The 26,577-nt window shown below is 31.5% G+C and overlaps 3 long non-coding RNA genes across 4 annotated transcripts; all 3 read left to right on the plus strand.

Moving 5' to 3' along the window:
* The first annotated feature begins 5,276 nt into the window (after window positions 1-5,276).
* On the plus strand, window positions 5,277-6,821 carry LOC105317832 (uncharacterized). The gene is made up of 5 exons (XR_010711609.1): window positions 5,277-5,629; window positions 5,851-5,961; window positions 6,212-6,236; window positions 6,347-6,546; window positions 6,762-6,821. It is a non-coding gene; the product is annotated as an uncharacterized lncRNA (long non-coding RNA).
* Window positions 6,822-9,000: 2,179 nt separating this feature from the next.
* LOC136273398 (uncharacterized) lies at window positions 9,001-11,412 on the plus strand. Of its 2 annotated transcripts, none has more exons than XR_010711611.1 (3): window positions 9,001-9,339; window positions 9,755-9,844; window positions 11,320-11,412. It is a non-coding gene; the product is annotated as an uncharacterized lncRNA (long non-coding RNA). The 2 variants fall into 2 exon arrangements; XR_010711610.1 differs by lacking the exon at window positions 11,320-11,412 and adding an exon at window positions 11,144-11,252.
* Window positions 11,413-17,992: 6,580 nt separating this feature from the next.
* On the plus strand, window positions 17,993-25,662 carry LOC136273397 (uncharacterized). Its single transcript, XR_010711608.1, has 4 exons — window positions 17,993-18,087; window positions 18,373-18,462; window positions 21,331-21,417; window positions 25,028-25,662. It is a non-coding gene; the product is annotated as an uncharacterized lncRNA (long non-coding RNA).
* The last annotated feature ends 915 nt before the right edge of the window (window positions 25,663-26,577 follow it).

The raw sequence follows: 26,577 nt of genomic DNA on the forward strand, positions 1-26,577 counted from the left end.
AGCTAATAAATAATGCAAAATAAACATGCTTGAGATGATCGCACAGTGAGTTTGGACAGGTCAAACATTCCAGGATCGACATAAAAAACACAAATAGATAAAAATAAAAATACAAGAATCTTAAGACTTATGTTAGACCTCTAGTTACACTCTTCATTGAATTAAGGCATCGTTGATAATTACACTAGTACACTTTACTGTAAAAACTGTTCCTCACATTTTCACTATTATAGAGGGCCGGATGGTCGTGGCCATTTTTAGACTAAATTTACCTCCTTTTGACAAAATGCTCGGTGTAAAGAGATGTTCAAATTTTAAAGCTATAATATTGAATTCTGTCTTTCCCTAATGGCAGTTTACGGTAAAAAAAAAATCATATTCAAAAGTTTAATACAGATCTATCCAATGGTTAATTTGTTGCAAACCCTGCCTCCTTTAATGTTTAAATACTTTTGTTCTGGTTTCTAATTGATATAATATTAATATGATAAGCAGCAATGATCAAGTATATATATATTTCTACAAGTGACAGACATTGTAATAAACAATTTTGGAACCAATGCTTGAACGGAATTTATCTCGTGCTACATCCATCAAAACAACATTATTACAGAAATTATTACTGCAGCATAGTAAAGTGGTTTCATTGTGTTATGTGATTTGCCATTGTGCTTGCGTGTTTTTTTTAACTTGGACCTAGCAGAGTTTTAAACATTTAATGCAAAAGTTGTTAAAAAATTAAATGCTAATAATTAAAGAAAACTGAACAAGCACTTAAAGTTATCTTCCTGCATACTGTAAAACGTTCATCCACTGCCAAAAATTGATATGACCTCTTAGTTTATTTTGTCTGTTGTTCGTTCCTTTTCAACGGCGGCCGTACCTAATAGAAATTGCAAAAGTAAATGAAATGTCATCTAAAAACTGTTGTTTGCAAATGAGTAGCTGTAATCAGTAAAAATGTCATTACCAAGATTGTTAATCACTGTCTTTTTTCTTGAAAAGCGGTTAAGGGATTACAATATATGTATTTAATTTTAGAGGGAAGTTTTTTTAGCGCAAACGAGAGGTCTTGGTTTCTGTTTATATTTTTAAAAACTTTTCCAATTATTTGCGCAGAGTGCATTTAAATTGAATTGTTCATTAATAAAATATAATCACGTGAAAGGGATCTTAAAAACATAGATCAATGTAATACAAATATATTTGTCGTCTGGTGCAGAGCTCCGTGTAAAAATCTTAGCAAAAAAAAAAGAAAATTAGCAAAAAAATTAGTTAGTTGAGTTAAAGATTTAGCACACACTAAACATAATGTAAAATGAAATATTAACACTTGCAAATGTTTTTCTTTATATAACACTATTTGCGTTTTTATAACTGTTGTTATTCCTGCATAACATCGTTAGAGGTCAAGAGGTCAACATAGCGTATGAATAATCTGAGTCACTATGTAATGAAGTTCTTTATGAATTTTGTGGGGGTGATAGCGAAAACAACAAACAGTAAAATAAACAAAACAAAATGAATTTATTTATCAACAAAACAAAATAAAATAATAGAATATGAAGAGACTCACACTCACAAACACACACCCCCACTCTCTCACAAAGAAAGAAAATATAACTTTAAAAAGTTAATCAATCAACACTGACAACGAAACAACAGTGAATTAATCTTTAACACATTCAATTGTCAGTATCTATATGAAACAAATAAATGCTTTAAACGCTGGCTAAATACAGCTATAACAGTATGCAAAGGAATAAACCAACAAATCAAAATTACCAATACTGTTATATGTAATTTCACAGAAAAAAGTACATTGGAATGTTATCTGTAATTAAACAATCAATTTTTATCACTAGGTAAACTGATAAATCATTTAATCATAAAATAGAATTGAAAGTTTGGCTTCAAATAATAGCAAAAGCCACCCTAAAATAGTCCCCACTGGGCCTCCATAGCACACAAAACACGTAAACAAAATATCCTGTCTCCAGTCCCGGACTCGAAGGTATCTCACTGGAAAACTATCCACACAGGGCCTCCTGACAATAAACGTTCAAACACGAGCTCCCGTGCGTCCCACTTGCGTCACGCGCCGCTCCGTCAACTGCCCTCAGTCCAAGTCCTGCCCCACAAATGCTACGCTAAGCCTTCAAGTGACGTTTCGCCATTGACACACCGGCTCAAATAATATAAATATCCCTGCACTGAAACAATAATTACCTATTCTAAAACCTATAGATATACTCATTTATGCAACGAAAATAACAAAGACCACACCCTGTAAATATACTATGAAACTGACAAAATACATACAAAAACTTACCGGCTGGAGAAAAGCAAATGCCCAAACAGATTTACAGTAATTTATGGCCACCAGTCTACCAGACTAACTTCTGGAATTCGCCAAAATTAACAAACTGGAGGACGAATTCACCAACGTGGCCGCACACTTGACAAGCAGCCACGGCTCTAACTCACCAAACCGGTTATACTAAAAATAACCCTAATACCGAACACTCTCGATTGACAAATATGGAACACAACTTAGTCCAAAATTACAACTATTTACAAATAGTCACAAACAAATATTAAACTGAAATAAACTGAATTAAACTTTATCACACACTATTTTTTCTATCTAAACAAATTAATCGACTTACGCTAAAACACACCGAATATCGTAGCAAAAACATAATTAATTAGGCATCAAGGGAAAACATTCTGTTTTTCATTATATGAAGTTTTATTCATTCATTTTTATTTTTACAATAAATAACATCAATTGCGCGGATAAATGATCATGGCTTACGATTCACCATTACGTAAGATCATGTTTATGGATCGACATAAACAAAACGTTCCTGAAAATTACATTCGCAATTTGTCAAAGTAGTTAAAAATCAGTTATAGTTCAATTCTGACTTTTATAACAAGTCTCGATCAAATTCGCAAACGCATTATCACAGACCTCTCCTATTTAGTCCATTCACGGTCAATTTAACTCCTTCTACTTCGATGTCCGTTTTGTTCCTTAAACAAAAATTAGAATAGCTTGTCCCTGTATTGTCCGGGGAAAAGCGTTGTGCTCTTAAATCTGATTCTGTGATAGAATTTCATCTGAAAATGTCTACGAAAACTCAGCGTTCAATCGCGTCATTTTCAAACTTCCAGCCGCTCTGCGACTTCAACAGAAGTAGCATTATTCCGACGAGCTTCAATGTAGTTAATTTTCTTTACTGATTTACTTTATTGTAATAAAAAAGTAGTGTCATATTTATATTCTATAATGCAACATTGTTAAACTATTAATTATTACGTCATTTTAATCGAAGCGGCTTTCTAGGTCATCACAAAAAAGAAAGTATGGAGCATTTTATTGTCATTATTTGCAACAAATGTAAATATAAGAAATAATATATAATCTTTGGATGTATATCGGATATAAATACAGACTGGTACGTGATCAAATCCTCCATTAAGCCTTTCAGGCGTTTTGGGATTTGATCACATGACCAACCCGTACTCATCCAAAATGACACCCTATTTCTTAATAGAATGCTTTTAAAAAGGACGTTGTCAAAAGCAAACTGCATTTTGCAGAAGATACGAATAATCACCTAAAATAAATAAAACAAGTACTATGAACACACAGTCAGGAAATTTTACTGTATAACGTACGATTACCCAAATATATTTGTTTATCTATAGCTTTTTTTTTAAGGTTCCTCGACACACCAAAATTTTATTTTATGGATCGATAGAGAATCTTTTTTGAAACATGATTCCACAAAACAGAGATCAATATCGGCTTTCAGTTATTTTACACGAATTTTTTTGTATTTTTTCAGTAAAATATGAAAAACTGTTTTGCAGACAAACAGAATATATTAGAGCTTAAAACTTGTTGTCAATTAATGTGTAATATAATTATAAATAAATTCATGCAAAAGATCGTTTGGTCAAGTGTTTAATTTTTTAATTAAAAAAATATTTCTGAAAATCAAAATTTTAATTCTTTAATATCTTTTTAATCTAAGGATAAAATTTTAAAAATAACATATAGTCACATAAACTATTTACTAAACAATGATATTTTACAAAGAAATTGAAATGAAAATGCGAAATTTTGGGAAAATTGCTATTTATCAAATTTGAACCGATCCCGATTGAAAAAAAAACGATCCCGATCAGAATTATTTTAAAATTGAAATTTTACAAATAAAATGCAGTTTTTTTCTAAGTAATTGATATAAATTATAAAGTTAGTAAATGACGAAACCATTTTACAGCTAAACAACCTGAAATTTTTGCAAAATTCTGATTCATTCTAACTTTATGTGATTTCGTTCGGGATCAGTTTAATTACAATCGGGATCGGTTCGATTTTAAAATTTTCCATTTTTTCTTTAATTTCACTATTTGGTTTCAATTTCTTGTTGAAATATGATTGAACAGCAATTGTTAAATGCGAGTAACAGTTTATCTGCAGTTTTTATCCATAGATTTAAAAAATATTTACAATCCTTTTTTTTCATTTTCATAAATATTTTTTTTTACAAAAATATTTCAAAGTTTATCTGGCCGTTTTGATATGTATTTATAGATAATTGTATTGTGCATTAATTGATAACAAATTTTTAGCTCTAATATATCTTGTTCGCAGCTAAAACGATGTTTCCGGTTTCTATAAAAAAAATACAAAAAAATTCATATAAAATAATCAGAGGCCGATGTAGGTGTCATTTTTGTATAATCATTTCTCAAAAATGATTCTTCATCGATCCATCAAATAATGCATTGGTGTGTCGAGCCACCTTAATTAATTAAACACAGTTGTTATGTAAGAAAAAGTTAGTTATAATGTTATGACGGGGTTTCACATCCCTTACGCAGTGGGTACATTAATTGGTATCAGTTTGCTGGAAAATATAAAACAGTGTTTTGGTGTGTTTTTTTCAATCAAAGCACACCTCTCGTACGACGTTTGTACATTATTTCCTGAATAAACAAAATTTATTTGATAACAGAAGGAAATTTCAGTAGGAAATAATGTGGTCATAAATTAAGTGCATGTATTTTTATTGTCTCGGAGGTTTTAAGTTTTTAACTCTATTTATTTTTTATAAAGATAAAACACACCATGTTTCTGTTCACGATTTTTGGTTTAAGAAATCGAAAATAAACTTGATTAAAAACTAAGATGCTAAATATATATTTCTAGCCGTTGATAAACCCAGTGTACATACTAAACTTTGTGTACAAATGCTTGTACCCGTTTTAACTTGTGAAAATATTATCTTAAACATTCATATTGCACAGTGATAGTATATCATCTATCATTTATTCACAATAATCTTTTAAATTGCGTTTTATCAGATAACACCCTACCAAATACTGCTGTAAATGCAACACAAACTACAACGTCGTGGGCTGAAACAATTTTGATAGTCTTTATAGTTTTTCAAAATGGCCTCCATTAAACAATGTCCAGGTACGTCTGAGGCTAGGACATCGAGGTCTAACATCAATAAATGTCCTACATTGGATAACTATCACTGTTTGAAGACAGAAGATGGTCAGCTACGTGAACTCTGTACCAGCCCGATTTGGATTGAAGCAGGTAAGTTTAAAAAAAAACCACTATTCTTATATATGTAAACTTTGTCTTCTAACGGAAACTTCAACCTTGGTTTGCTTAAAAAAAGAAAGAAAAAAAGATAGAAAACAAACATTACAATTACGTTTACGATAACACCATTCATTTTACTTGATTTTATATTCCTTTTTATTCTATCAATCTGAAATGACAATGAAACGACAACTTGAAAACGCTTCTTTCAGGAAAATGTCCGATATACAGTGTAACTGGAAAACTAGATGCCAACATTTGCCAAGCTACGTCATCTCGCGAATGTCCAACCAAGGTTTACAAATCAAACGTAAACTTTAATTGTAAGTATATGATCATTGATTTAAGTTGACGAGAGAATAAGCGGTGAAAAAATAAACATTGACATGTTATTTGGGTTTAAATCATGTTTTAATTTCAATATTTATTATAAAACTATTTATATAAGTGAAAGAACAAGTAATGTTTACATATAGGACATTTAAAAATACATTTGCTTGTTCTATCCTTTATAATACATTCCTTAAATGTCCTCAAAACGCTGTCAATTATTAAAATCATTCACTGCTTCAGATGCAGGATGTTTACCCAGATTAAGGTATGTTTCATTCAAAGTCTGAAATAATTTGCAGCAAAGTCTAGATATTTTACCAACAGTGCGTGCTGTAATGCATATTGAAAAATTGCGTTTTATGATTCATATGATAGGGTAGAATCTCATACAACAAAAGTCACAGGCGACGAACAGACAACACAGATCCATAACGTGATGCCCTCCAACGGTAGTGGGACAAGCGCAGGCCTTGTTGCAGTGTGCATCGTTGTTCCTTTGTTCTTCATTGGTCTGGTATTCCTTTGTTGGTGGAAGAGAAATAAAATACGAAAATTGATCAACAATCCATTTATATGTAAGATTTTATACTTTATGTACAAAACATTCCATAAAAAATAGACGTGTTATTTTAAAAGAAATTGAAATCAAGGGAGGAAATATTTTATGGAGAGAGAGAGAGAGAGAGAGAGAGAGAGAGAGAGAGAGTATTTTTTTGGTAAGGTATATTGAAATCACTACATGGGAGGTATATGGCTTTATCACTTATATTTGAGATGAGATATTTTACAGCATGCAACACAACAAGCGCTGAATCTGACATTGAGGCAACAGGGACATCCGTAAGTTCAGGTAAGATGCACCAAACTACACTATTTGTATTTTCTAATTTGCAAATGAAATCTTTAAAACCGAAATGCATGCTGTTTTTGTCAGTTGTCGTTAATCGGTCTGAACTTGTGAACTTTTGAACATTTTTAGCTTTTTCTCTAGAACCTCATGGCCAATATCAACCAAATTTGGCGTACAGCATTAATAGGTGACAACGAGTAAAAAAAAGACATGCTCTGCCACCCCACCCCCCTCCCCGGGGGCCTGAGGATGGGGCTTAATCATCAAATAAATGCTATCTTTGAAAAATCTTCTTTTGACCTGGACAAACTGCTGGCATGAGTATAATAAGCATTAAGCTCGCTACAAAGTTGTTAAATTAATGACTACAGGGTCAGGGGATGTGGCGTTAAGTTTGGATTGTAATGATTATATAGTTAAACTGCATTGGTTTAAAAAAAAACTTCTCCTCTGCTTCTCTGCATTAAGAACGATAATTTAAGAACATAGTTATGATGATTAATAGTGCCATTTTTAAAATGGTGAAGGTAATGGTCCATGCGTTAGGGGTTGTGGCGTTAGGGTGGGGGTCTGATGATTATATATTGAAAATGTATTAACTTTTATTAATGTTCTCCTCTGCTCCTGGGTATTAAGAACAATGAACTGACTACATAGTTATGATGATTAATAGTGCCTTTTCCAAAATTGTGAAGTTTATGGTCCATGGGTCTTGGGTTCTGGTGTTAGGTTGGGGCTCTTTTGATTATGATAGTAAAAAGTGTATTTAAGAAAACTTGTTTTAAACGCTACGGTGGGGCTCTAATGATTATAAAAAGGAAAGTTGGGGTAATTTCGACCGACTATTTTCTTGTACTTAAGATTTGTTAAATTATGTCACTGTATGCTCTGCCACAATTTTTTGATAATTTGTTTTTAATTAAGAAAGACTATTGGATCCTAGAATATTAAAAATGATTTCATTAGCACTGTAATGACATGTATAATGCTCATGAATATACATTGCAAAAGCCATACTGCAGTTACTCAGGTGACCTATAAGGCACATGAGCCTATTGTATACTAATATAAAATGGTTTGAAACAATTTACGCTTTCTAATAAAGTGAAGCAAAGCGCTTTATAAAACAAAGAACCGGGGCTACACAGCCCACCTGAGCAACACTAGCCAAAACTCTGATCAAATCAGTAATCCAGTATAAAATTTTAATCATCTTGACAAATTAGTACAGTAGATCTTGCACAATAAGTTAACAAATTTTCCGATTTTTATTGACATATTTTTATAGTTAACATTAAGTCCTGCTTGTTGCTTTGGTATTTGTAAGCAGATTTTCCTCTTTATGTATTTAAAAATCCCCTATCCCTTTGTGACCCCACATTTTCAAGGAAATCATAGTTTGATAAAACTTCAATTTGCACAACTTGTGCTTTCACCCAAGTTTCAGCGTTTTAGGCTGAATGCTTTCCAGAAGAATTTGAATTTTTGTAGATATTTTTTTTATAATCTTGTACAACCTTGACATCACCAATTGTGGACCCATCCTACCAACAAAGACCTAGAATTGAACAAACTTAAATCTACATTACCTAGGGATGCTTCCAAATTAATCTTTTCTGTTCAAATGGCTTTTCAAAGATAGATTTGTAAAAAGGAATCGGGGGGAATAAGCCGTTGCAAATGCCCACGACCTCATACCTCTAATAAGAAGTAATAAACGTACGAGTTAACTGGGCATTTAAACGGTGGACAGTATTGTACAAATGAAAATGTCCAAATAGGCGTAACTGTGCTTATTTTTTATAGTATTTACATATACTTTAAACTGGCAAATTTGAAATGACAATCACGTACTCATTTAAAGAGTTTAAATACAAAAATGTTGATTACTTTCTAAAAATATTTTATTTCCTAATTTACCTCAGTCATCATATACAACCCCTATCGCAGGGGAGTCGACAAAGAGAATGGGGGAGTCGATTCCACCATTTGTAGTAGTCAATTTTTTCCGCTTCCGTAACAGGAGGAATTTAGGTAACACCTTTTGTATGTATTTAAAACAAGTTTTTCCAAAAAAAAAAAATGAGTGGCGTCGGAATAAAATTGTGGCGTTGGAATCAAATTGAAAGTGTGTGTGTGTGTGTGGGGGGGGGGGGGGGGGCTAGACTCGTACAAAATATTGACAAGCAAAAAAAGGTCTTTGGTATGTATAAATTTGCGAAAAAAAGTTCCGACGCCTATGATACATGTATATACCACACGGAAGACAGCGGTAGTCAAACCAGTAACGTATAACAAGGGGACTTGTTATTCGTCACTGGTCATACTTTGTGTTGGTCATTGGTCCGAGTGGTCTATGTGTCTTCTGGTACAACTACTATGCTTTTTCTTTCACAACAAAACACGCATTTGTAATGTGATTTTTCCCGCCAAACACCGAATAAGAAGTCAGGATCTGGAGAAACAAATATATCTTTGAATATAAAGGATGTAATGATAGGCTCAACGGGGGAAAAAGGTTTGTCAGGTTTATTTACACGGTTGTTTGAACAATATAGGTTTTAGATGACATTTATCCATTGATCGACCCAAGATAGCGGTATAGATATCACTGGTTTACCGACTTAAATTATCTAAATCCCTTGAGTTAACCTTTTGCTAAAATTTTATAGTTTTTAAACACTCTAAACGTAAGTCTATAATAATTTCTATGTAAAATTTAAATTTGTACATCTTGATGAATAAGCATTTTGTAAAAATTATATGCAATATAAAGCACACATATTTTACTGCTAATTTTCCTAATAAAACGCAGATTTGGTTTTTTTATGTAAGCAATATATTTCTTTATTTAAACGTTAATCATGAGAGTTTAAAATAAAAACAAAGTCAATATGACATACACTCTTAAAAGTATTTTTCAATGTCAACAGAAAATGCAGAAAACACAAAAGATAATACTAAAACCAGTAATACAGATGAAGAAAGCAAACTCTTGCTGAATGTAGATGAGTCCGCTAAAGGTAAAGACGTGTATTGTTTTTAAACAGGTATATTATTTTAATTTTTTTTAAAGTTTTTTATTTGCCTATTTGCCTCTTTTGATAGATATTTTTGAAAAGGAAACCGATTTTCCCGTTTCCATACACTGTCAGCTTTGTTTTTTTTAGGACAAAATGCAAACTGTTTAAAATACACTAGTATATAAAAACAATGAAAAAGGAAGTAAAGTATCTAGAACCTTATCAATTAGCTGCTTAGAAGTTACGAATGTTTTGAATTAAGTTACACTTGTGACGGAATAGGTAAAGTTGCACCAATGGAAAATTATTTAAGAAATAAACAGAAAGCTAAAAGGTGAACCCGGATATGAACCTTTTGGTTACGTAATCAAATCCTGTGAAGCTCCAAGCTATGATTATTGTGACGTCATGAAAGAGTTCACACATAATTTCACGTTTTCGCTGTTCCATGGATTCATATAAGGAAACATATTTGCAAATGTAAATATGTGAAATAACATGATAAAATTAACGTAAATTCTAATGTTAAAGGTCACAATTTTCGTCGAAATTATTTTTCGGATTAAAATTTTTTCAATGCTTTAGAAGGGCATTTTTAATAGGCAACCAAAACTTGTGTGCAATTTGTTGAGTAATAAGCAGGCTACAGAGCTTATCAGTTTTTGCTATGCAAACAAAGCTTTTGTTTACATTATTATTTTAAAAATTGAAGCGAAAATTTCAGTTTTAAACCTTAAATGATTGTGTTAATTAAACGTTAGAAACTGTTTAAATACATTTGAAATTTGTCGTTTGAGGCGGAATATGTGATGTTGTATTGCAGAAGAAACAAAATACATGATAACTGAATTAGAATATAAGCGATATCTCGGGTCACGAACTCTGTCACGTTCTTTTTACCCTCGCCCAAATGTAGCTTTCATATCAAGACAGTAACCATGTGTCTTATATAAACAGGTATATTGAATCATCGTAAACAAAAACAGGACACGAGCCTTGTTTGCATGACAAAGGGTTGTGAGCCCTGTATCTTGGTTATAAATCTACGACTAAATCTCAAAATTTATATTATTATTATACCCCCCCCCCCCCCCAAACGAGGTTTGATAATATTTTAATATCAACGAAATTTTTTGTAAATATCTGTGCTTGGACGGAACGAAGGTGCAAATCACTTTGTCTCTCACCAAGTTGGAAAATCGACGGTAATTTGAAACGAGCTCAAATTTCCGCATGCATCATTACATTAAAGGGCGATAGCATGTGATTATTTAAAGAATAACTTTCTTTTTTTTAAAGAAAATGATGAAAAAATAAAAATCGAAACTCCAGACAATGAACATATAAGTAAAGAAGTCACACATTTGTTGGATGAAAATTTGACAAAAGGCAAATCGTATTATGTATTTGTTTGACAATCGATATTCAACGGAACAACATTCTGATTTAGTGATAATGTTTTTCAATTTTCGTAGAAGAACCTAACAGCAAACCAAGTACAAAAGAATCAAAAAGACGTTTACTCAAGTTAAGACTTCCCTTCCAAAAAGGTTCCAGTGGAAAGAAAAGTATGTCATTTTTGTTTACGCTTAATTTACTTTTTGTATACTATGCTAAAATAGATGTGTATTGAATATAAAGTGAATAACAGGAGGAACAAAATAATCACACACATCTGTCAGCACGCAATAAACAAAACAGTGCAAATATATGGCGGCATATTTCTGCCATCCACAGTCAACATAGCTTATCTTAACTTAATCGAAAATGTTTTCATCCGTAGAATAGCCTGTAAATCATTTTAAAGGATATTTTCCTTATATGGCTTTTGAAATAACTTTATTTACAATAAATAAAAATGACACTTGACAAAAAGTCAAGTTACCTTTCTTGTTTTTCAAACAAACTCCGACTTCTTTTTTGTCTACTTTACATACGCTATTATATTTTGTTGCGATAACTATTTCGACAAGATGGTATAATTTATCTTGTATCTTGACTGAAATTTGTTTGATTTGCAAAAGTTGCCATCCACAAAATGAGACAATACATATATAACGATTTCGAAACTCATTACTCAATTCCTTTACGTTTATAGTCAGGCGCTTGTGATAAATATGAAAATATAAATGTAATATACCAAATTGCCCGTCAGTTAGTGTCTGGCTGATTATCTTTTTAATATTTGAAATTAGTTGCAATTTAATATCTGAATCTGTAATTAACATGAATATGTAAGTATGCTGACTTATAGAGCGTTAGACACCTTAAATATTGATCTACATGTCAATTAAATTGAATCATACGATTAGAAATTAAAATAGTACTTTTTAAAACAATATCCATATTGTATTGTGTATATATTATTATACTGAATAATCAAATATTGATCAAAAATAGCCAAAATCCACTGTAAGAAATTGTACACAAAACTATATCAGCTCAATACTTCCCGATTTCTGATTTTATTTGTATCTGACATTTACGAGTTTCATTCATTACAAAAAAACCCAGTCTAATTGGACTCAACCAATACCAATTAAGTTCCGTTGTATCGCGGTATGTTCCAAAAATAAGGATTCCCGTTTTTTCCGCGATTTTTCACAAAGAGTTCATGCACCAACTTCAGAATGAGTGCAAAATTGTTGTCAAATATATCGGCAAATAAAATTTTTCCCACAAATAAAATTTTTTCCGGAGAGAAAGCAAGTTCAAAGGTCCACAATGTATCTGATGAAAAAAACTAAATAAAAAGCATAATAAAATGAATATTTCATTCCCTAACCAGTTTATGTGACTTTGCTTTCATGAAGAATCATATTTTATTTTTGAAAAATAAAAAATGTTCGTTATAACTGAACCAGGCCTCTAGATTTCCAATGCCGCGATACAATGGAACTCTCTAATTTTGAAGGTGAATAAGACTTGTGATTTAAAAATAGCACACAAAATAAACTAAGTAATTCGGGAAATTGATGTTCCTCAGAAAAGCTAGTCTAATACAAGCTTTTTGAACAGCACTAATGACATGTGAAAATGATAACTTGGTATATCTTTTTTAGGGAAAAGAATAAGTACCGCGATATTATGAGACACCAGTTGATGATATAAATGCGCAAAACATTTGCAGAGTATTTGATAATATAAAATGTAATCAACGTACTGAAAAAACTGGTAAGCGGTTAGCAAGGTTTGGAATATAAAATTATGCGTTTAAATTACATTTCGGGGCACTATGGAGTTCAAATACAAGTTTCACATAAAAAGTTTAATAAGCTTGAAGTTTTTCATAAATCTAAACAATATGACGGGTTTCATCCTTTTCTTGCTGCATCTCACGGTGCTATATTTGATGATTTACCCAACTGCAGAAGAAAAAATGTCAATATATCTTTAAGAATGAGAACATATCTTATACAAGCATTAATTCTTAAAAAGCGAAAACTTTGATTTTCACAATTGAATTTTTCAAGTTGTTATTGAGAACAAAAAGTAAAATCATGAAACAAAGAATTTCTCAGACTATTGATATTGAATATTTTGTGTTTGAATCATAACGATGTTAAGTCTGTCAGGATTCCTAAAAATGTATTTACTTAATTCCAGAATCAGTTTTGTTTTCATGACTTGTGTTGGAAGATGATGACCAATTTAAACAGATTACAAAACAAACTAGTAGGCTAATTGTTCTTGAGCAATAAGAGTCCTTTCCACCTTAATATTTTTAATGAATTGCTAGATTGCTCAATAAGGTATACAAAAAATTATTCTACCTATGATACATGTTGTACTATAAAATGGGAAAACCACAAAGCCATAAAAAAATAAATGATTTTTAAAGGGATTTTTTTTTCAAGCTATTTCTTTAGGAATTCCATGTTGTATATATCGTTAACATTTATTGAATTACTTTTCTGAATTTTTTTCCACTATGAACAAAACTGAGCCAATTGAATATTCTTTACACAATCATATAAACAGTAAAGCTAACAATAGAAGAGAGTGCTGTAGAGGCTAGCTGTCTTTGTACAAAATGAATGGGCTGACTGTAAAAAACAAGTTCCACTTGAGTAACCACAGGACTTGATGTGATACCTGGCTGACCCAATTGAATGCCTTATTGCGCAATCCAGCAAGCTATTGAAACCCTTACTATAATACTGTATATCAAATGATATGAGAATTCATTGATTAACCGACTTCCAAATGACCATAACCTTTGACCTTTATGTCATTTTGTTAGGCCAAGGTAGACGCTTCTATTCCAAGTGATCAGAACTCTCTATGATATATAGTAAAAAAGTTGGAAGTGATTTTATTGAAGATTCAATACTTTCTGGGGCAATAACTCCTAGAAGGGGGCCTTAGAACTTTTCGGTATGAATAGATTGAAGAACCCTCTAAGTGTACTGAAGACAATGGTAAAAGTTCCATATCTCTATCTCTTATGGTTTCAGAGGAGTAGCGATAACAAGCATTTCGTACAATAGGGGCTATAACTCTGTAATTATTCAAAGGTATGAGCCATATTTTAAAATGTCTTAGGATGTCCTACTACATCCATAAAAAAGTTTTTCTCTACCACCCTAAACAAAAGAGATATAAAAACTCATTAATTTACGGCTTCTCTAATGACCTTGACCTTTGACCTTTTTGTCATTTTTTTCGGCCAAGGTAGACTCTTCCATCCCAAGTGGTCCGAAGTCTCTATGATAAATAATAAAAAAGTTGAAAGTGATTTTATGGAAATTTAAATACGTTCAGGGGCAATAACTACTACAAGGGGGCCTCAGATCCTTTTGGTATGAATAGATTGAACAACCCTCTACACTGTAAGTGTAATGAAGACATTGGTAAAAGTTCCAAATCTCTATCTCTTATGGTTTCAGAGGAGTAGCGATAACAAGCATTTCCTTCTCAAAGGGCAATAACTCTGTTAGTTCTGGGAGTTCTTTGACACAGGGTCAATTAGTACCATAACTTTTAATGAGCAATTACATAAAGTTTAAATTGTTTGGATAACTCTAATAATAAAAAAATCACCCCGAGCTAAATAGAAAAAAAGAAGAATAAACTAGACACGATCTCGTTGCAAGCAACAGGGAGGTCTTCCGTCCGATTTTTAGAATTTGATATGACGTCATCAACGCTAATTTTTTAATTGAAATAATTTAACAAAGAATCAATGAACATTCAAATGTGTGATAACGTATAAACACGAGAAGCATGTATCCTAACTACAGTGATTTGAATCGGTTGTCCACAAGCGCAGCATCTCCTCTGCCCGTGTTATGTCAATGTACCTTCAACGTGGTGGGTTTCAAATGTTCGACAAATGAATTTTACTTTTCAACATTAAACTATTTTATGACATAGACAAGATCACATAGAACGTCTTTTTCAATGAACAACATTTGCAGCGCACAAACACCCCGTTTTTTTCCAAATAAAATAAAAATACATGGTAACTTCCTTATTACACTCATATTAAGCAATACCCGAACAAAAAATTATTGTTACGAAATTAATAAGATCATAATGAACAACATTTGCAGCGACAGCAATATCTAAATCTTAACCGTTTTGGGGTTATAAAGTGAAAACTTTCAAGGGTTCTAGGTCGCTAATTTGAGTGACCAGCCCTTTTTCTTGATGTCAAACAAAAGATCTTGTAAATAAAAATATTTCAAAAAATGTCTCAACAAAATAATTGCGAGAAAAGAGATACACTAAGAAAAGCATGCAAAATTACAACGCTTTTTTATCTCAATTTTCGTTCCCTACCGAGCTCCGCCGGTAATTTTTGCGTTAGGCAAATATGAATGCTTTTGTACAAATAAACAATCTTTATAAATCATCCTTAAAATTTTGGAATCGATATCGTAAGTAGGTCATGAGAACAATCTTGCACAAACCAACACCCTAAAATTCCTAAAAATTTCAATATCTCAAAAACGGAATCAACCAAAAAAAAATAATTCCGTTAAGGTTCAGAATATCGTAAGTTAGATCTGAAAATGTCATAAATTTCGGTAAAAAAAATATCGGCACTCGGGGCTTGAACACGGGTCGCCAAGGCACATGTCCACGACTCTAACGACTGAGCTATTCGGACTCTCGCTTCAAAACTTTGATGCTAGATATCTCGAGAATGCGTCGTTCAATTTTAAAACAAATTACATATTCTGAATCAGTGAATAGGGTCACTATCAACCCTACATAAAAATATCAAAAAAAAAAAAATTGAAAAAAATCGATCTTTTGTCTTTCATTCCGGTGACTACCGGAAGTGACGGACGTTAATCATTTAACCTAAGGGCATACTTTCATAGGTAGATCTATCATCGCTGAAAATTTGAAGTTTCTATCTTTAACAATTTTTTAAATATTTGCTGGACAAAAGGAATTTTTGAAAAAAGTAAATTGAACGACGGTGACGAACGGAAGTGACGTCATATTTGAAAAGATGCGTATGCATAGCTTTAGGTTCTTCCTTCTATCTGTGAAAATTTCGTGAAAATTCGTCTAATTGTTTTTAATATATATGGTTTTGAAAAATTTGGTGCAGGAAAAAAAACAAGAAAAATAATAGGTCAAAAGAAACCTAACGAAAACAATAAGGTCTTCCGTTGGAAACGGAAGACCTTAAAAACATAAAGAAATCAAGAGGTCTTTCACCTAAAAGGTGGAAAGACATAATAACACTATTTTTAACAAAATTCTGACACCAATGTAAATCAACATTGTTGCAAAGAATGTTTATTTTAAAAAGTATGGTGTTTGGCAATGTTGAAATGTTCTCGATACAATATCGTCAAAATCTATACTAAATCGTGTCTTGAACATGGATCCCACTCCCACTAGTCACTTGGTGTTGAAGAATTGATAAATCATTGTTAAAATGTTAGGTTGCTTGGAGGTCTACCTTTCCGACTTTGAAAAACGATCTTACATGTACATATTAGATTTGTATAACAAAGTCAAAAACAATTCAACTTGTTACATACGTACTTTAGAGAACAATTTCTTTAATTACCTCTTGAAGAGTTAAAAGCAGTTAAAGCCCCTATCTGATTGATCAGAAGTAAAAGTCGTGTGAAGATGACCTATTAGTACCTGTCAGAATCTGATGAGTGTAAGAAGGGGATGTTTTAACCAGACAGCGCTCGAACTCTCAAAATTGGTTTTTGACTGACAGACTGTCTGTGAATTAACATTTCGTAATAATTAGTCTATGATAAATTGCTCTCTAAAGTACGTATGTACATAGACTAATTATTACGAAATGTTAATTCACAGACAGTCTGTCAGTCAAAAACCAATTTTGAGAGTTCGAGCGCTGTCTGGTTAAAACATCCCCTTCTTACACTCATCAGATTCTGACAGGTACTAATAGGTCATCTTCACACGACCTTTACTTCTGACCAATCAGATTTTAACTCTTCAAGAGGTAATTAAAGAATAAATCATGCTTGTTTTCTACGTAACATCTAGTATTTAGAGTTACACCTCTCATAAAAGAGATAAAAGCATGTATACGATTGGTTGGTATATTTTGATTCTATACAAATCAATATGTTGTTATTTAGGAAAATGGGGAGGTTCAAACAGAATAGGGCACTGTATGCTTTATTTGATAGAAGTCTTTCGTTGATGAAAAATTTTGTGTTGGTTCGATAGGATACAGATGCTTTAATTACAATGAAAGTACTGTTTGATTTCTTTATATTGGTTATGGTTATTCGTGGGTAAGATGTTCCCATAAATCAACAATACCAGCTTGAAAAACATTTGCTTTCTTTATATTCATATATTTATGGAATGTTTCAAAGAAATTTGCGCATAAAAACAGATTTTTGTATGTTTATTTGGGATATATATGAGCCAATGTCTTTCATAATTGCTGCATGTTCCACACCATAAATGGACGACAGCATTTGATCGTTTACATGAGAACTTTCTTTTCTTTTAAAGAATATGATGATGAAGAAATAAAAACCGATACTCCAGACAATGATAATATAAGTAAAGAAGTCACACATTTGTTGGATGAAAAGTTGACAAGAAGTAAATTGTATTATGTATTTGTTTGACATTCGATTTTCACTTGGACAATATTCTAATTTATTGTTTTAATCAATTTTTCGTAGAAAACCCTAACAGCAAATCAAGTACAAAAGAATCAAAAAGAAGTTCCTCCAAGTTTGCATTTCCCTTCCAAAAACGTTCCAGTGAAAAGCACAGTGCGTCACTTTCGTTTACACTTCATTAATCTATTGTTATGATATGCTAAATAAATGAGTATTGAATATTTAGCGACAGACTGTCTAGAATAATGCTATTTACATATATCTGTCCCACTAAACAAACACAAATCAACTATCCAAAATATTTATGTTAAAATTAAGCAAATATACCGAGTTTAACATGTGTAATTTTTTCTAATAATAGTATAACGTATGTTATCTATGTTAATAATCAATTACTGTATCTTATTTCTATATAAGAATAATTATTTCGTTTCAAAGAAGACACAGTCAAAATAGAAGATACTGCTACAGATAACGATAAGACAGAGGGAGAAGGAACTTGCTTGTCTGATGATATTTCGATACAAGGTGTGTATTAAAATCATTCGTACAATGCACATGTATATAGTATGGCAAGGTAGCTTCTTGTTGTAATTTGGAATATCCAAATGTAAAGTTATTTCAAAACTGAAAAATGAAGCTACACTTAGATCCATTTTCAAATACAAAAATAATTCTCTCTATACACTGTCAGATTTGCTCTTATGAAGTCAACAGGAATCTGTTTTTAATTCTACTACATCTATTGCCGAGAACAAGGAGATGCCGCGGACATTATTCTCCAATATACCACGAACGTCATCAATAAATTATCAGATATTAAACGTATACCAAACTCGAGTCCATCATGATTTTTTAATTTAAATTTATGCTCTTTATATTAAAAAAAACACATTGATAATACAGGTTAGTGTCCTTCAGAGCGATGGATATTCCCTTTAATGATTCAAAGAGCTAATCGCGGCTGTTCCAAGACCCTCACCCAACTCATATTCATTCCATGTTCGTCCTTAAAAAATAAAATAGAACCAAAATAACCAAAACAATCGAATTCATTTATCTAAATTATTTTTTTTAAAATCATAAATAAGTGTGTATTTCATTCAGATTTATCTCGCTTAAAAATATGAGCGACTTCCTCTCTTTATAGATAAACCGATCAGCTGACAGTTTGAGTTGTTAGTAATATAGAAATATAGTTCTTGTTATCGTAAATAATGCAGAATTATCTCCTCGATCTCGTAATGTTGTTAAGAAATATAAAAGTCTTAGCTTTTATATTTCTAAACAACATTACTCAACCTCGTAGGTTATTCTGCAACATTCACCAAAACTCGTACTATATTTTTTAATTAACACTTTAGAAACAACGGCGTTTAAAATCGACAAATAGTGTTTGACTATAACATAAAGAAAACTTAAGCGCTTTACTACCCCACCTAAGTAAATCTGTTCTTTGTGATCACCTGTCCAGTGTTTGTCCGTCTGTAAACTCTGAAAATTTTAAATTATCATTTGGAACAACCTGGTCAAATTAAACAAAACTATAATTAAGCGCCACAACTTAAAAAAAAATTTATTTCAAAATATCATAATTTGATGGGATTTATACAAAAAGCCCATTACGCATGCTCATGACATAAAATCACTTTCCTATTCAGATAAACATGTGTTAGCCTTGTTCACTGGCCTAAACGTGATGTCGAACTTGAACCATGATAGTTCATGCGCAAACTGAATTTTCCCATTCCATCCAGTTTTACCTCGCTTATATATTTTTTGTGTGTACCTCAGGCTTTACGCGAATATTTTATTTCAAATTCACTTTTTAAAACTATTGTTTTAACTGATTTGTTCGATAAAATATAGAAAATAAAGTAAAAGTAAAAGTAGGAGTTAAATTAAGGAATGGCCCTCCCAGTTGTCATAGAAATACATATTTAAGAAGTTAAAATAAAAATATAAATGATTTTTAATGTTTAAAACTATATAACTGAAATATTCTTTTAGGGTACCCACCATCTGACCTTAAAACAAAAGAAAAAACACACAATCATCTACTTAACTTGATTATTTTTACAATAATGCAGACAAAAATTTGTATTTAGTCAACAATCAAATAAACCGAGACTTTGCCGCTTCACTGAACAGAAGAGGTGCAGTCAGGCAAAAAAAAATCTCTTTATTTTAAATGATAATACATGTAACTATATTGTTTCCATGTTTCTCGGCACATTGCTTTCTTGATATGTGAAAAAGCAGTTTTAGTTTTAAAATGTCTAATCCTCATTATCAAAATACAATTCAACTTAAACAATGATCATTCGTTAGTTCATTGGTAAGAGATACTTCTTCCAGCAATTATGTTTTCTAAAATAGGTACTTTTCCACATTATTTAATGATACAGTGAACTAAACGAAAGCTGAAACCGTTATCTCCTTGATTCAACGCGATAACTTTAATCTAGAAAGAACTAACTCATAACAGAAATAGACAAAGCATACACTGTATTCAATGCATCAAATTAAAAAAAGTTCTGTAAAACATATAATTATACAAATTCGTTTTGTATGTCGACCCAAACAAACTTGACACTCAATTAAGCTATTTTTAACTCATGATGTTAAAAATCATTTCAATACGATATATACCATATATCATGCCAATTAGTTTTAAAGAAAGCAGTTGTTTATGATAGAACAAGAAAAAAAAAACCAAGTAAGGAGGGAATAAAAAAAACTAGAAAATAAAAAGACGCCTAAAGCAGGTGCCTTTGGAAAAACCAGTAGGTAACTTTTTCTTGGTACATGATACGGAGAAAAATGAAACAAACATTCATTGGGCGCGATAAGGTCACTTAAATGTCATCACATAGATTCTTTGTTAATGTAATGTTTATTTTAATTTTAAGTTGGGCTTTTTAATAAAAAGTTCTTCATTGACTCTTACATTTTTATTAATTCTTATTGGGTTTTTTTAAAAAGTAAATCAATATTTTTTTAAAAAGGTCTTTTTGAGTAATTTTAGGAAAATATACACGAATTGTTTTAATTTATTGGAAGTACACCAGAATATCAAAGTGTTCCGTGCTAGCTTATCAATAATTTGGTGTTTAAAGCATATCTACTGTACGGGCGACTGTACAGTCATGTTTGTCTCTTCTTAAATAGACTTAATAATTCAGTTTTAATTCAAAAATGGCCAAAACCTTGATTTCAATGTTAAATGTTGTCCACAAAACCATTATTATCAATTTTATACATTGTGATTTCCGTTCTCGTTTGTATCTGACATTTTCAAGTATATAATTGAGCAATATCGATTATATACATATTTTGATTTTTAAAAACCATGAATTATGAACTCAACCAAATAATATTATCTTTTTATTGCAGATAAACAAAATAACAAACCAACTAAGGAACAAATAAAAATATCGGACAATGAAAATACATCTAAAGTAGATACTTTCGAAAAAACAGGTAGAATAATTTTTCTTATTACTTGCAAAAAATATAAATATTTTGAAATAATTCAGCAAACATCTATTAATTACAATTTGATCCAATATCAATTTAGTGCCCATAACGAGCAAGCATATGGTAATAATATAAATTGTTTTAAATAGAAAAAAAAATATCACGCACACTTATTGTCTATTGAATAATCGATTAAGAATCTACAGCAAGTTGCCATATCTTAAATGTCATAAACAATGTTTCCATGTTCACTTCAAATCACTTTTAAGAAATCAAAAATTTAAGAAATAATATCGGTAATAAAATGGAAAATTTTACTTCAACAAGAGTAAAGCTGTCAATGTTACAGAAAGCAGATTTTCTCTTGTGTAAACAGTATCCGTAATTCCTTTGTTGACCGTCAGTGATACATACTACCTTTGGCCGATCCCGATCCGAAATAGTTGTGGTTACAATTTAGTGTTGTCATTATTACCACCCCCCCCCCCTCCCCTGAGTTTAATGCTTATATTTTTTGGTCACATCTTCACAACTGAACTACATATTATTTCCTATCATGAAATATACAGTAGGACTTATCTAAACAAACGATCCACCCTTTGTGCAATGTTATGGAAATTAACAGAGCTAAAATACAAATTATCTAAACACGACCACTATGGACAAATTATTAAATTATTCGGCAGCTTTTCTGCACGTAGAAGACTATTAACATTTCTGTTGTGTACACATTCAAAGGAGTTTAAGATAATTTGTGTATAAGGAGACTAAGAGTCAATTTGTACCATTAGAAATTTGAACTCTTTTAAATAATTTAAATGTGCTGTGTATAACAAATTATTTTTACTTTTGAATTTTACAATTTGTTAATCACAACAAATATTGAAACTGTGAAACATTTTTTTCTCAGAATATTGATATTAAATGTTTTGTGTTTGAATCATTACTAAGTAAAGTCCTTCATGATTCCTAAAAGGGGAATTCGCTTAAAATAAGAGTATCTTTAGGGTATTAAACATTTAATATCAAGATAATTAAGTTAAGTTAGGGTATCTCACTCCTCATGTTTTGATTCCATTGCGCAGATGATCAGTATTTTTTAAATAAATAAGATTTTTTATTTAGTTAATCATCACAAAAAGATTATTTTATAATCACACAACATTCTTTAAGAAAATCCATTTGAATGCAAGAAGCAGACACGTTTTGGGGGAACTATTCTTTCGTGCGGCAGGGTTTTTAAATGACAGAAACAAGCAATTTTATGAATTGTCAATATACTTTTCTTTTTATTACTCTTTCTTCATTATTCACAATTTTAACATTTGATAGGTTTGTTACATATTCTATAGGCTCTGTGTGACATGTACCAAATTTATTCTTGAGAGAGTGATATACATTTAGAATAAAATCATGCATATAAATGAAAAATATCTGACGAGTTAAATCCTAATTTTAAGAGAATTTTACTTTTAAAGCCATATATTTAAAATTTCACATTACTGATCCCAATGTTTTATGTCAAAATGATACTGAATACAGTTCGAGGCAAACTGAATTAGTATTATAACATTCTTGATAATCAAAAAGTTTTAATTTAAAATGAAATTGTAGCTTTAATAAGAATGCGCTCTTTATGTCACACTTTGAAATCATTGCCTCTTTACCTACTTGGCTAATTGCTTCAATAACCCCATCATAGAGGTGTATGTAACTGTTGTATGAATGGGATCTATGTTGTGGTTTATACTGATGGATGGTGGGTAAGAAAGATGCATGATCATGAGCCAACCACCATCAGCTTTCGAAACGACGCCTACGGGCGAAATGTGCAAATTATGCATGTGAGGGGTATGAAATGGACCTGCCATGCACCCTTCAATAACTTTTTTATCATTTTTCCGGCAAAACTTTTGGGTTTTCGTTTGCAGATGTTAATTTTTTGTGTAAACTGGAAGCCTTGGCCCTGAATATTTTAACTTAAAACCTTTAGTAAACCCTCACTGAGTGCTAGAGCAGCCAACCTATCAGAATACCTACTTAAATGATTACTGATTGAATTAACCCTTATTAGGGAAGCGCTCAAATCCCAAAGCTCTGTTTTGAGGTCTGGGTTGTTTCGCGGCAAAGGACTGAAAAGAGTTTTGGTTGACGTTTGGGGCTGGCATATTTGTCCGAAATGGTCGTTGCGCATTGGCTATGTATTGATTTGCTGAGGGCTGAGTACCACTACAATGTATGACAGGGTGCCAGTTGTTGCATTTTAAGCAACGGTGCAAATATGAACATTGGATTCGCTGACAAACAGCCCTGTAATTGTAGTCATAACATTTGAATTATGTTGAAACCTGTTGTTTACTTTGCTGCGTAGCTACTGAGTTTGGGTTCATGTAAACAAGCTAAAGCTCACTATCGATAGTTCCCCAATTGTTTGAAGGATTAAGTATTTTCTGCTTTGTAGATTTGTCAACATGATGGCCTAGTGACAGTTGAGTAGTGTTTTCTATAACAGGTTGGGTTGGGTGGGACAAATTAATATGGTTAATCTGAGCATCCGCACTAATGTAACTTTGTGTACCTTGTGACCTTTGCGTGTCGGTAGCTGGTTTCTGGGTCCGGATCTCCGGAATCAATATCGGATCCGCAGGAGGCTGACCAACTTGTGTCACGTCCAATGCACGAGGGTCATCCACTGAGCTACCGCAGCCGCAGCTGGGCCTTTGGTTCGTTTCAGGTTGGGTTTCCGTGACGTCACTCTAACCGCTGGATTTTGCTTTGTTTTCGGCATTTTCTCATATAAGATTATACAAATATTGTTTTAATGAAAACAGAATGCATTAAGATTTTAAGTCTATTATAAGAAAGTTAAAGTTTATATCGTGTTTAAATGTTTGATGTTGAAATTCAGAATTCCTTCCATGAAAAATCAGATACATCAAATACACATCATCAGATAATGCATCCTTAAAATGGCTAAAAAAAATCTTATGAAACGTATTTTTACTTTTGAATTGAATTTTTTTAGAATTTGTGAGAGCTAAATTTTTTGACCTTACCATGCGAAGGAAATTTTTATAAAGAAAGACGCAGATAATTTTACTTAAGAAACCAACTTGTATGAATTTACAATTCCCGGATAAAGTGAATAGACCATATTTTGCCGGAATCAAATATACAATATGCGACGACTTGATATTAACTCGCATATCTGAGACAAAGCTCATATATGCGGTAATATTTTAAGTGCAAAAAGGTCACATAAAAATAAATGCGGTCCAGTTATAGTTGTTTCTGGTCCAACAGTTTTAGATGTAAAACATGTATCCAAAGTTATGATTTGTGATGAATTTATTTAATGAAATAATCGAAATTCTCGAATTACTTTTTCGATTTTTTAACAATTTGTTATATAATTTGCATAAAAAAAATGGCAAAGGGAACAAACACGTAAATCTTGTAAGTAATAGTATAAATTTCGGCGATCAAAACAGATAAAATGGCACGACCATAGATAAACATTACAATTATGTGTACGATTTTGACTGTTTTGACATTTTAATATGGTAATATAATTCTTGAACCTATATTAACGTGCTTATATATTTTTTTGCAGATAAGTCAGAATCGATGGTGCTATTTAAAGAAGACATGGCAAATTTGCTTTTAAAGAAAGATGTGCTCATTTTAGCTTGTCCACAGCACAATGAGAAGATTGATCTTGGAATGGAGATCGCTATGATTGCATGTGAGAAAACAACAGGAGCACAGCTACGCGTTTTTAATGCCTTAGATGATTTTGATCAATTTGAGGGCTTGACAAAAGACAAAATAACTTTGTTTGTATCATTTGATTGTTCAAGAAATTGTGATTTGTTTAGTGAAAAGCAAATTCCAAATACATTTAAAAGAATAAAAAAAGCTGCAGGGAAATTAAAATCATGTCATACTTTGATATGTTTATATATATCTTCATGCACTGCATGTAAAGAGTTTCTTAAAACGAATTCAATGACGTATGAAGTGTACGACATATCTACAATGCAAAGTTACAAGGAAACTTTAACTTCTTCATGATTCAACAAACATATATACCCTTTTGAATTTTCACTTTCTTATGCTTTTGTACCGATGTTAACAACTTTGCATATTTTCTTACATGTGTATCTCTTCATTCTTAGCATTTTGTGAAGGTTTCAATTCACCATTAAAACAATTTTGGTAACTTTTTCATTACAATGTATGGATTGTACAGGTATTGATTCTTTCTATATTCAATACATTTCAATATGTGTCTTAGTTTATGGTAAAAACAATTGAAAGTACTTATTACACTTATTGAAATAATTAAAAATGTTTATACATCTCTTATTTTTTTAATTGTTTTCCTTTATACTAGTATACAACAAATCAGGTATATTGTAGAAATACAAATGTACCATGAGTTTGACAGACAGTATACAGTTGCACCATAATGTGTTAGAAGCTGTTATAGATTAACACATGTTCGGAAATTTCCCCTTAAAATATGAACTATTATATCACAAATGATACAGTTGTAAAATATTCAATTATGAAAAAGGTGATTATTATCCTATATCACAGTTTTATTTTAAAAAAAACGTTCCGAGACAAAGTGTTAACTAAAGTGTTTAATTCCGTAAACATTATCTTTTTGCTTTAATAGTTATACTCTCGCCAATTGTCTATACAATGTACATACTTATCTGGAAGTTAGCATTTTATTGGGTAAAGAAAATAATTAATTTTAAAATATATAAGTTTGGCTCATAAAAAATGTGTAGCGAAATTGGGGCGCTAAAGGGGAAAATGTACAAAATTTATCATTTTGAAAAGAAACTGACATTAGAAGCATTGATCTAGGTTAAATTCTTTCCTTAAATACTTTATTTTGTCAAATGAAACATGCTGTTTATTTTTTTGACAAAAACGCATATCAGGGAAAATATTACTGAAAACACTTTACAATTGTGCACTTTGAGTTTAATCAAGAGAAGAGTATCTACGCTAAGTAGCACCTTGAGGTCAGAAAAAAAAATACACTGTTTGGCACTCACAATACGACCCTTAAGAAACTATGTATTTAAATAATGACCAATGAAGTAATAGCATACAGTACCGATCAAACCCAACCTTACACCAGAG

The sequence above is a fragment of the Magallana gigas genome, chromosome 3, assembly GCF_963853765.1.
Source record: "Magallana gigas chromosome 3, xbMagGiga1.1, whole genome shotgun sequence".
Lineage (NCBI taxonomy): Eukaryota > Metazoa > Mollusca > Bivalvia > Ostreida > Ostreidae > Magallana > Magallana gigas.